Here is an 11,937-nt window from a genome sequence, read left to right as displayed (position 1 = left end):
ACGCGCCAGCGCAGGAAAAGGATAACATACAAATTATATATAAAATATTTCAATTTTTACACGTGTCGACGCATCCTTCTTTGAATAGTGTGTCTTCGAAAAAGTAATGTATGTGTATGTCTCAATTGATTTAATAATTTATTGATTAGTAGTTGTAGTTAGATATAGCAGAGGGAAACATGGCCTCCTTTCAAATTTGTTATTAAATATTTTACTACTTACTACTGTCATCTAGTAGTTGCATTCCTGTGTCCACAGACTATGAACCTCTTGATTACTTTGCATCTTCTTGCTCTTTTCAATTTGCGATCATTGACGAGGTCCGGTCGATAGTTGAGGTAGAGAAATACAGAGAGTTGTACAACATTTGTAGGACAATTGGTGCCTCATTGGAGTTGCAGGCTAGTTTGTTTGGAAGATCACCATTGAAAACATTTGCCTGTTAAATGACATGTACTGAACGCAAAATCTACTTTTGATTGTTCACAACAATGAAAAACACTACATAAATTCCTTATTCATCATGAACACCATTATCGAATGATAACTAGCAATTAGTTAACTTTTAATTAGCCCTGGGTGAATGCTTGCTTCTGAGTAAACTAATATTAATTAATGGTGAATGATTGTACCGTCAAGTGTCAAACTGATTAATGAATAACATAATAAGGCAGATACTTGGATGGATACGGGACTTGTTGTTCTCACATTAAAGGAGCCCCGCCATATTTAACATGGGTGGATTTTTTTGTGCCAGTGTGAATCAGGAAGACAAAAGTAAGGTTATTGAGTTTCAGAAATTCTTTTTGGGTTTTTTGTTCCCCAGTATGAATTGTTATCTTATCTCTTAAATGGATAGTAAACCTTTTGCATGGCACAACTTTGAATCATTAAACAACTGATGAATACACATATAATATTTCAGTGATCATTTTCTGTTAGAATATATTTCATAGTACCCATTCCAGAGTTGGGCTTATCTGTACAATATTGTATTCATATTCATTATTATAGACAGAATAAAATTCAAAAGTTGGTGAAATGGTGGTGAATGGCTAATTGTAATTTAAAATAATGAAGTAATTAGTGAAGCGACTCACAAAAAAGATGCTTTGTAATAATATTTTATTGCAGCTCATAATTTACTATAAACAAGAAGTCATATTTTATGACATGCCTTTATAAATGTACAATGAAGCATTACATCTTATTCAGCTGCCTCCTTTCCCTGGGGAGGATAAAAAAAAGAAAAAAAGATTAAACCAACAAACATTTTTGCTTGCATTTAATTTCTTTCTGAGTCAATGGGCTTATAGTGTGTTTGAGATGTCTTGTACACCTGCCCTAGTTAGAAAGTGGTAAATCTCCCAGCTTTCGAACACACCATTATACAATGATGATCTTACCTTGCCACCATCACGGCTCTTAGACCTCAGCTTGTTGACCTGAGTCTCAGCGATGTCAGCACGTTCCTCAGCCTCCTCCAGCTCATGTTGAACCTTCCTGCACTTGGACAGGTAAGAGTTGGCCTGCTCCTCCTGTAGGAAGATTCATGTTTTGTTTAAATAAGAAGTACAAAATTGATGCAACAACCTGATTTTGTTACATCGTTTCTACTTACCGCTTCCTCAGCCTGCCTCTTGTAAGCCTTCACCTTCAGCTGCAGCTTATCAACAAGATCCTGGAGTCTGGCACCATTCTTCTTATCCTCTTCAGTCTAATGTTATGAAAATGGTTATGCCCAAAACTCTTGACTGTAATCTTTTCTGATATTCATTGATTTAAATGTTATTTTCAATGTAAGCTGGCATACCTGGTAGGTGAGTTCCTTCACTCTCCTCTCATATTTGCGGACACCCTTAACAGCATCTACTCCACGTCTCTGTTCAGCTTCAACCTCTGTTTCCAGCTCACGCACCTTAAGAAATTAAATGTTCAATAAATATACTCTCATTATGCTGGAAATGTAAATACATCCATGTGTGCCAGTGTCTTACTCTGGACTCCAGTTTCTGGAGCTGCTTCTTGCCACCCTTCATGGCCAGGTTCTCAGCTTCATCCAGGCGGTGCTGCAGGTCTTTCACTGTGACCTCCAGGTTCTTCTTCATCCTCTCCAGGTGAGAGCTAGTATCCTGCTCTTTCTTCAGCTCCTCAGCCATCATTGCAGCCTAATATAAAATATAAAATATTAATCGAGAGTTCAAGCGATGTCCAATTTAATGAATTAACAAATAATAGTAAACCTACATCAGTGATGGCCTTCTTGGCCTTATCTTCAGCATTCCTGGCTTCCTGGACGGTGTCGTCCACCTCACCCTGGACTTGGACCAGGTCAGTCTCAAGCTTCTTCTTTGTGTTCAGAAGACTTGTGTTCTGAAATAATAGTAAATGTTTGCAATGTTTATAACACACGTAAAATCTTGGAAACTTGGGAGCATTTCTTGTAAAGTTTATTTGTTTACCTGAGAGTGCAGGAGTCCAACGCGCTCACTGGCATCTATGAGCTCTTGCTCAGCCACTTTGCGGCCTCTCTCTGTCTGTTCCAGAGCTGCCCTCAGCTCCTCAATTTCAGCCACCATGAGACCGTTTCTACGGTCCACCATGGCAGCCTGCTCCTTCAGGTCTTCACCTCCTCTGACAGCATCATCAAGATGCAGTTGGGCATCCTAAAATGAACATAAAAACACCATGGAAGATGTCACAAAATTATATTAATGTCCTTGTATTTTATGTCCTGGGCATAAGTTTGTGTCATACCTTCAGTTGTCCCTGAACATTCCTCAGCTGCTTTTGAGCCTCAGCAGCCTGGCGGTTGGCATGGCTCAGCTGGATCTCCATCTCATTCAGGTCTCCCTCCATCTTCTTCTTGATTCTCAGGGCATCATTCCTGCTCCTGACCTCAGAGTCCAGTGTGCTCTGCATGGAGTCAGTGACCCTCAGGCTATTCCTCTTGATCTGCTCCATCTCTTCATCCTTCTCAGCCAGCTTCCTGTCTACCTCACCCTTAATCTGGTTGAGCTCCAGCTGGACACGCAGAATCTTGGACTCTTCATGCTCCAGAGTACCCTAAATTATAAACCAATGAGGGCATATTCATCCTATATTCAATTTCACAATAACAAAGATTCATTTGTATTTTTATTATAATCACCTCAGCTTCCTCTAGGGCTGTCTGGATCTCACTCTTCTCTGTCTCCACTTGCTTCTTGGATTTCTCCAGTTCATGGATGCTCTTTCCAGTCTCACCAATTTGTTCGGTCAGGTCCGAAATCTCCTCTGTTGAGAGGGTTACATATTTTGGTCTCGTCAATTCCAATAATGTTATACATGTAGTAATCTTGGAAACACTGATGCCAAAATGAACAGTTTAACTCACGTTGGAGATTCTTGTTTTCACGCTTCAGGGTCTCCAGCTGATCCAGAGCTTCTTCATAGGAGTTCTTCATCTTGAAAAGCTCAGTGCTGAGAGAACGAGACTCTTTTTGAGTTCCTTCAAGCTCTGCCTGGCCCTCCTCATATTTCTGCTTCCAGTCAGCCAAAACCTGCACAATATTGTTAATAAAGCGGAACATGTTAATCACTTGAAGAAAAATCATAGAATTAAACAATTTTAAACTGCCATCTCATTGAATGACAACACACCTTGTCAAAGTTCCTCTGCTTCTTGTCGAGGTTGGCAGCCAGTCCATTGGCCCTCTCCACATCAATCATGAGATCCTCCACCTCACCCTGGAGCCTCTGTTTGGTCTTCTCAAGGGAGGCACACTTTGAGTTCACAGCCTCAATCTGTTCCTCAGCCTCCTGAAGGCGCTGGGCAAGCTTTTTCCTGTTTAAAGTAACACATGTTTCATTTTGGGACATTCGTCAAAGAGAATGTTCTCTTTGGCAAAAGTATTAAATGTATGACTCACTTGGACTCCTCAAGCTCCTCAGTGCGCTGGATAGCATCAGTTTCATACTTGGTCCTCCACTGAGCCACCTCACCGTTGGCCTTGGACATTCCCCGCTGCAGCTCAGCCTTGGCCTCCTGCTCCTCCTCAAACTGCTCCCTCAGAAGATCACAGTCATGGCGGGCTGATTGCACACCATGAGCAAGCGCATTCTTGGCCTGCAAAAGGGGAACAATTTAGAGCCTGCCGCAAAATATTGAAACAATTTAGTCAGATGATTTAAAATGATTGTATACCTTGACTTCCTCCTCATTTAGCCTCTTCAGCTCCTCAATCTGCTGAGTAAAGGCTTGCTTGCCTCTGGTAAGCTGGGAGACGAGACCCTCTTTCTCTTCAAGCAGACGACCAAACTCACCTATGTCATGACATACATATTCATGCAAATATATCAATACGCAGATATACCACATCCTTAAAAACGCTTTATTTGCAGTATTTGGGTTTAATGCGGGCATTATATTGGATTATGGTGAGAGCTATTCGAATATATAATTATTTTTAAATTATTGTATATGCTAAAGACAGTCGGACAGAAAGTACGTACCATTTTCTGTCAGTAGTCTTGCTCTCTGAGCACTGATGTCATTTATCTGGCGACTGTTCTCATCACTCTTAGCCTTGATTTCACTCAGCTGGTCCTCAAGTGTACGACACATCTTCTCCAGATTACCCTGTTTATTAAGTATTTTCTTAGCAAAAGTGGTTTCTCGTAGTTATGTTTTGATAATATATGATAATATTTGATTAACTATATTATTGCATATTTATTGAATTTGTATTTCAAACATTATCGTATTGAAAACATAAATCACCTTGGCCTTAGCAACTGCTTCCATGTTGCTTGAGAGGTCGTCAATCTCCATCTTGTACTCGCTCTTCTCCTTCTCAAGCTTCTGCTTGACACGCTGGAGGTTGTCAATCTGCTCTCCCAGCTCTGCTACACTGTCAGCCTGCTTCTTACGCAGAGCAGCAGCAGTGGCTTCATGCTGCAGGGTGGACTCCTCAAGGTCACGACGCAGCTTCTGGAACTCAGCCTCACGCTTCTTGTTCATCTCAATCTGAGCAGCAGTGGCTCCACCAGCCTCCTCAAGCCTCTCACTGATCTCTTCAAGTTCTCTGGAGAGATCAGCTCTCTGCTTCTCAACCTTGGCACGAGCAGCACGCTCAGCTTCAATTTCTTCCTCCAGCTCTTCAATACGGGCCTAATAAGTAAGGAATACATAATATTTTGTAAAAATGTACTATTATTTATGGAACATTGATGTAGGATTATCATATAAATAGTCTTACTTGAAGCTCCTTGATCTTCTTCTGAAGCTGAGCCCCCATGGATTGCTCATCCTCAATCTTGCTTAGAAGCTGACTTGTCTCAAAGTCTTTCCTGATGATGAAACAATACCACACAACTAAGTAAAATACAAATCATTTACATCTGAACACATGAATCGTTCAAATAAGTAGCATGATTTGTTTGATGCCATTACTTTTTGAGTTTCTCGTCAGACTGCTGTTTGTCGTTCTCAAGATCCATGATGGATTCCTGTGCCAGTTTCAGATCACCCTCAAGCTTCCTCTTGGATCTCTCAAGATCCATACGGAGCTTCTTCTCTTGCTCCAGAGAACCCTCAAGCTGGATGTCAATAATTGAAAAGAATTAAGAACAATCAAATGTAATATTGAATATTCACTCAACTCCATTACTGATATTCACTGAATGTTTCCATGAGCTTTTCTCACATCATCAACTTGCTGTTCAAGCTTGGTCTTGGCCTTGGTCAGAGTGTTGACTTTGTCTTCCTCTGCCTGCAGGTCATCAAGGGTCTGCTGGTGTGCCTCTTGGAGGGCTTTCTTCTCCTTTGTCAACTTAGCGACGCTCTCATCCTGAGAGGCCATCTCCTCAGTCAGGTTCTTAACCTATACAAAACAAAATGATGTGTAATACATGCTTATTTGTATTTTACTTTATTTGATCTCCTTTCAAAGAATCTTTACAAACCTTGTTCTCAGTAGCATGTTTCTCCTTCTCCACTTTGGCCAAGGTAAGCTCCAGGTCATCAATGTCCTTCTTGAGCTCAGAGCATTCATCCTCCAGTTTCCTCTTCTTGGCAGTAAGCTCAGCATTCATTTCCTCTTCATCCTCGAGTCTCTCGGTTGTCTCCTTGAGTTTAGCCTCCAGCTGGATCTTACTCTTGATGAGTCCCTCACACCTCTCTTCAGCGTCATTCAGATTTTCTCCGTCCTGTTTAAATTGTGTCGTCATATAAGTCATGTCAAATGTAATTTCACATGTATCTCATTGTTTGTACATGTTGAGACAAATAAATATTTTTACTTACAGAGGCCACTTGCAGTGCAAGATCATTCTTCTCCTGCAGTAGAGAAACCATCTTCTCCTCAAGTTCCTTCTTCTTGGCCAGGGCAGTGGCCAGGTCTGTCTTCATCTTCTCATAGTTCTCCTTCATTGCAGAGAGCTCCTTCTCAGTTTCAGCACTCTTCAGAAGGGGCTTGATCTTGTAGTACACCTTCATCCATGGCCAGGTTTTGACATTCATGAATGAGCGGATGTTGTACTGAATAGTGTAAACAGCTTCCCTGTGGGCAAAAAGGCAGTCCATTTGAATGCATTATTTTTGATTTGACAAGATAGCAAAACTTCTTATGCATAAATCTCTTGAAACATACCTTGTAGCTGTCATCTTCACATACTCCTTCCTCATGAGGTAAGCACGACAGAGAGCCTGAATCATTCCGACCAAAGATGCCAACTTCTCATCTCGCATCTCCTCAAGAGTACCCAGAAGACCAGCTTTGAAGAACACCTTAAGGTGAGAAAAACATCTTGTCAGAGAGTATCTTTCACTATCAGGTAAGTATCTAGTAAATATTTACTTTTTGACAACAATAAACAGACCTTGGTGTGTCCAAATTTGTACTCGTCGTGAGGCACATCAATGGATCCAAGCAGCTTTTCAGAAGCCTTCTTGTTGTCAATGAACTGTCCCTCAGGAATAACACTGGCATTCAGTACTTTGTATCTGTAGGAGTGAGAATGTTAAGTGTTTAAATGAAAGGTGTATATAAACAAGCTTTAAATATGTAAATAAAGGTAATGTATTGTCGTGACAATATAATTGTTCTGTCAATTAGATAATACCTCTGTTTGAAGTCAGCATAGAGGATTCTGCTGGGGAAGCCCTTTCTGCAGATTCTGATGCCCTCCAGTACACCATTACACCTCAGCTGGTGGATAACCAGGAAGTTCTCCATCATTCCTGTGAAATGTTATAGATTTCTTACTTTTAAAATATGACTGTATTTTTTTTCTATGTCCTACTACAACACCAACCTCTCATGTAGAAATTATTTGAAGAAATATTACCTGGTACTTTTGACTCATTGGGAATGAGACAACGCACAAAGTGAGGATGGGTGCTCCTCAAGTTGGTCATCAGTTTGCCCAAATTCTCCTAAAGACACATCACACAATGAAATATATACAGATTAAATGATAAAGAACAAATTCAGAGATTACGTATGCAATTTGATGTCAGATTACATGTATTTTTGCATTACTTTGTGTGTTTTCCCTTACCCTGAACTGTGAAGACACAGTCTGCATGGAGCCACCCTTCTTCTTGCCTCCCTTCTTTGCACCCCCAGTCTCTGTTTTAAATTATTGGTAATTAGCAAAAACGTTAACTTTTTTATTTATAAAATAGGGGCAATAAATGGCTGCAAAATAAATATGTATTATAATATAATGGTTCAACAGTTATTTACTATGGTGACATGGTATGAATATGTACCTTCAACTACAGGTGGGTACAGGACAGGCAGCAGTTTGTTTGAGGACTTCTGGTACAGCCCAATAACAGAGTCATTCAGGGGATCCTTGTTCTTGTCCAGCCAGCCAGTGACGCTGTAGGCCACGGTACCAGCATAATGCACCATGGCGAAGTCAGCATCAGCCTTGCCCTTTGCAGGCTTGGGCTTCTCAAATGCTTTGTTTTTGCCAAGATGCTGTTCATACAACTTGTTCTTGAAGGAAGTATCTGAGGCTTTGGGGAACATGCACTCCTCTTCAAGGATGGAGAAGATGCCCATTGGCTATTTAGAAAGAAATATCAGGAAAAATGTTGATAACATGGTTTTGAATCAGCTTAGAATTGTGATATTTAGTTATACAATGATGTTTACCTTCTCAATAAGCTCAATGCAGGCAGCCAAGTCCATACCGAAGTCAATGAACTCCCAGATTATACCCTCCTTCTTGTACTCCTCTTGCTCCAGGACGAACATGTGGTGGTTGAAGAACTGTTGCAGTTTCTCATTGGTAAAGTTGATGCACAGCTGCTCCATACTGTTGTACTATTGGAGAACATTAGGTTAGCGAATGTTCATCCACGTAGACACTGCTTTTAGCCGGGGAAATTGTTGTTATAAGAAATTGAATCTTACATCAAAGATCTCAAAACCAGCAATATCCAGCACACCAATATAGGATGATCTTGGTTGCTTGGTGTCCAGCATCTGGTTGATACGGATGACCATCCACAAGAACATCCTCTCATAGATAGACTTGCCCAGAGCACTCACTGAGTTGTACACCTAGAGCGTGGTGGAAGATTAGATATACATACACATTACTAGTACATTACAATTATTACAAATATTTAAAAATATATGGTATTAACATACCTGAGGTACTGTCTGTCCCTTAGTGACAAACTCATTTCCGACCTTCACTCTGGGGTAGCACAAACCCTTGAGCATGTCAGCAGAGTTGAGACCAAGCAGGTAGGAAATTTTGTCAGCCTCTGCATTTTTTATATGAAAGAAAGAATGATGAAAATTTTGTACAGATAGTGAACACAACAATTTACAGCAAACCTGCACTTTGAAAATGTTCAGTGGTTGTTTTAAAACATTTTCAACTCACCCTCAGTGCCGTCAGGCTCAGCCTGCTCCTCACGCTGCTTCTGCTTGAACTTCATGTTACCGTGGTGAAGCACAGCACCAGTAAACTTGTAGATGGCCACCTTCTCCTCACCATTGAAGCCCAAAACATCAATAGCATCCTGTAGGAAAACAAAGTATATGATATGAAATTAAATTCAAAGAGTCTCTATAAACTCTACCTTGGTTTGTAACGTACAGAGATTTCTTGAATCTGCTGTATGCGGGCAGAGCACACTGAACTCGGATGAGACCATTCTGAGTAGATTCCGCAGGTTGTAACACTGAGTTAAAGCCCTCCTATTTTTTTGATCGGCCCAAAGTCCCAATACATTTTTTGGTCCCGGTTAGTCTCTGCCGATTAAAATACCTACCTAAGGTAGTTGTAAACATTGACTCACATCAGTAGCATCCAGCTCCTCTTTGTCATCAATGCTGGCCACAGTGATCTGACCCTGACTGCACATGGGGAAGTCGTAGGGGTTGGTGGTGATTAGGGTCATTTCTGCAGAAAATAGAAAATGGTCACTTTAATGATTCTAATTGTTATTTTTCTACTTCAAAATCCTGAATGATAAGTTAAAGGCAACCCTATTTAACAATACATCTTACTGCAGCATTTATTTCTCACTACTAATCTTACCAACAATCTCAGGTTTGTGGTTGGTCATCATCTGGTAGAAGATGTGATAGCCTCTCTCATCGGGAAGCTGGAATGTCACTCGGGACTTCTCCAGCAGATCTTCATGGTTTTAAAATATTATTATGTTTTGATTCACATTGAGGGATCAAAACCTATTCCCCCAATAATGAGAGTTAATTTGTTGTTATTTGGATACAAGATACTTACAAGTCTCAATGTCAGCACTGGCCAGTTTACCAGTTGCACCGAAATGGATTCTGATGAATTTACCCTGTAGAAAAGCTTCATTCAATTTTTTGTCAAAGATCAAGTATGTAATTTAATTTGTTTGACATACTAAGTTTGTACTTACGAAACGTGATGAGTTGTCATTTCTCACAGTCTTGGCATTACCGTAGGCCTCCAGCAGGGGATTGGCTGCAATAATCTGGTCCTCCAGTGACCCCTATGATGAAGTTCCAGTATTGATCCTCAGTTCTCTGGGCATCCTACATCCTTTGTGTGTTTCATGTCTGTCATGTGTTATTTATTTATATATATATATATATATATATATATATATATATAGTGTAATGATTTAATGTTTTTTAAAGCATACCTGAATCTTTCCAGGGGCTTGGTCCTTCTTCTTGTCACTAGACACTGAGATGGTAGCAAAGTACTGGATGACACGCTTGGTGTTCACAGTCTTTCCAGCACCGGATTCTCCACTGGGTATGAAAATGAGGTAATTTAGAGTTTTTTTACATTGTCTGATTCTTCGTGAAATTTTTGTGAGGTCATATTTTACTTGTAATGTTGGATCATCCAACTAAACACCAACAGGTATAAACTTACGTAATCAAGACAGACTGATTCTGCCGATCTGCAAAATAAATCATTCAAAGTATTACATTTATTCCAAAATTTCGACCATACATCATTGCATTTATTTTTGCCCGACTTTCTTATACATACCAGTAAGCATGTTCTGGATGGCATTGTCAGAGACAGAGAAGATGTGGGGTGGAGCCTCCATACGCTTCTTGCCTCTGTAGGCATTGACAACCTCCTGATCGTACACTGGGAGCCACTTGTACGGGTTTACAGTGGCACAGAACAGCCCAGAGTAGGTCTGAAGGAAATCGTTCAGAGATGATCATTAATATGATCTGGGATATCATTAGATATTATTTTAATTAATTGAGTTGGTAAAATATCTTACGTAGATCATCCATGCTGCATAACGCTCTTTGAGGTTATACAACACAGAGGCTTCATTGAGATGGGTCATCATGGCCATGTCCTCAATTTTGTCGTACTTGGGAGGGTTCATGGGTGTGACATCATCATCCTTGACTGTTCTCTCCTAAAAAAAGGCACCCCATCTTTCGTTCCGTTTCATTTTTTACCTTTAAACGGTTCAAACTATTTTCTGCATGGCAATAAATCACAAGCACCATACCTCTTCTGTAGCCAACACTTTTACTGTGGTTTTGCCACCATCCTTCTTAATGATGGTACACTTGACGTACAGCTCCTTAGCATCAGCCACATATGCAGCACTCTTTGCGTCAAAGGGCGCGTTCTGGGCCTCAATCCTCTCCTTTTCTGGCTTACGGAGGTAAATCGCAGCCTTGCCATAATAGGCCATCTCCGCGTCCGTACTCATGGTGGCAGCTTACTGTCAGACAACGTTGATGAAATGTTTTGATGTATCTCATATGCTCAAATGGTTTTTATACAGATCGGTATGGCTTTGGTCAAATAACTCTTACCTTGTTCTTCTTACCAATGAGAAATCTTCAAGTGTCAGCCTTTAAATCAAAAGACATGTTATTTGCCAAATTTCCCATGACAGAGGAAATCTGTAGCATCATGACAAGGTGCAGTGTATTGTAAATGCTTGTTCACATTTCTTAAATTACAATCACACTGCATGACGTGCATTGGTCATTCAATGCATTTGGTCAATAGGTTATATTTTCTTAAAGGTCCAATGTGTAGGATTTAGTGGCAACTCTTCAAATGGAAATGGACTATAACATTCATGAGTGTTTTAATTACTGTATAATCCCATTGAAATAAGAATCTTTTTATCGAAAGCAACCTATAGTCACGTGCCGTAGTGCAAGGAAACATTTGCTTGTAGCGCAGACTGCTATGGAGGTAAATGATCAATACATAACACAGATAGCTATAATTATATGTCTATGAATGCAGTTTACCACTTTGGATCCAATAAGAGGACCTTGCGAAAAAATGAAAAAAACTGCTACCTATGCCATATCCCACAACATGTACAGTGTCCATGGTGACCATGAAAAAAAGTTCCCCGAATGTGATTGGTTAGGCTGATTCGTAGAATGAAAATGTGATCCTGGTGCTCGTACATTTAAAACCCTTTTC

The 11,937-nt window shown here is 40.3% G+C and overlaps 1 pseudogene across 1 annotated transcript; it reads right to left on the bottom strand.

Moving 5' to 3' along the window:
- Positions 1–2,873: 2,873 nt before the first annotated feature.
- LOC307074734 (myosin heavy chain, fast skeletal muscle-like) lies at positions 2,874–11,200 on the bottom strand (annotated as a pseudogene). The gene is made up of 32 exons: positions 10,994–11,200; positions 10,754–10,897; positions 10,507–10,663; positions 10,387–10,414; positions 10,148–10,259; positions 9,902–9,994; positions 9,757–9,820; positions 9,550–9,648; positions 9,308–9,411; positions 8,890–9,028; positions 8,649–8,767; positions 8,409–8,558; positions 8,148–8,318; positions 7,757–8,057; positions 7,543–7,613; positions 7,330–7,417; positions 7,105–7,222; positions 6,862–6,985; positions 6,633–6,769; positions 6,287–6,542; positions 5,947–6,189; positions 5,688–5,864; positions 5,435–5,580; positions 5,241–5,331; positions 4,763–5,152; positions 4,495–4,621; positions 4,187–4,305; positions 3,912–4,108; positions 3,643–3,826; positions 3,377–3,542; positions 3,152–3,276; positions 2,874–3,066 (listed from the first exon to the last, which is right to left on the bottom strand). The product of its transcript is annotated as a myosin heavy chain, fast skeletal muscle-like (transcript).
- Positions 11,201–11,937: the final 737 nt, after the last annotated feature.

This window comes from Pollachius pollachius, assembly GCF_949987615.1.
Source record: "Pollachius pollachius genome assembly, chromosome: 4".
Lineage (NCBI taxonomy): Eukaryota > Metazoa > Chordata > Actinopteri > Gadiformes > Gadidae > Pollachius > Pollachius pollachius.
The sequence above is the reverse complement of the archived record's forward strand: the minus strand, read 5'-3'. Positions and strand labels throughout refer to the sequence as shown.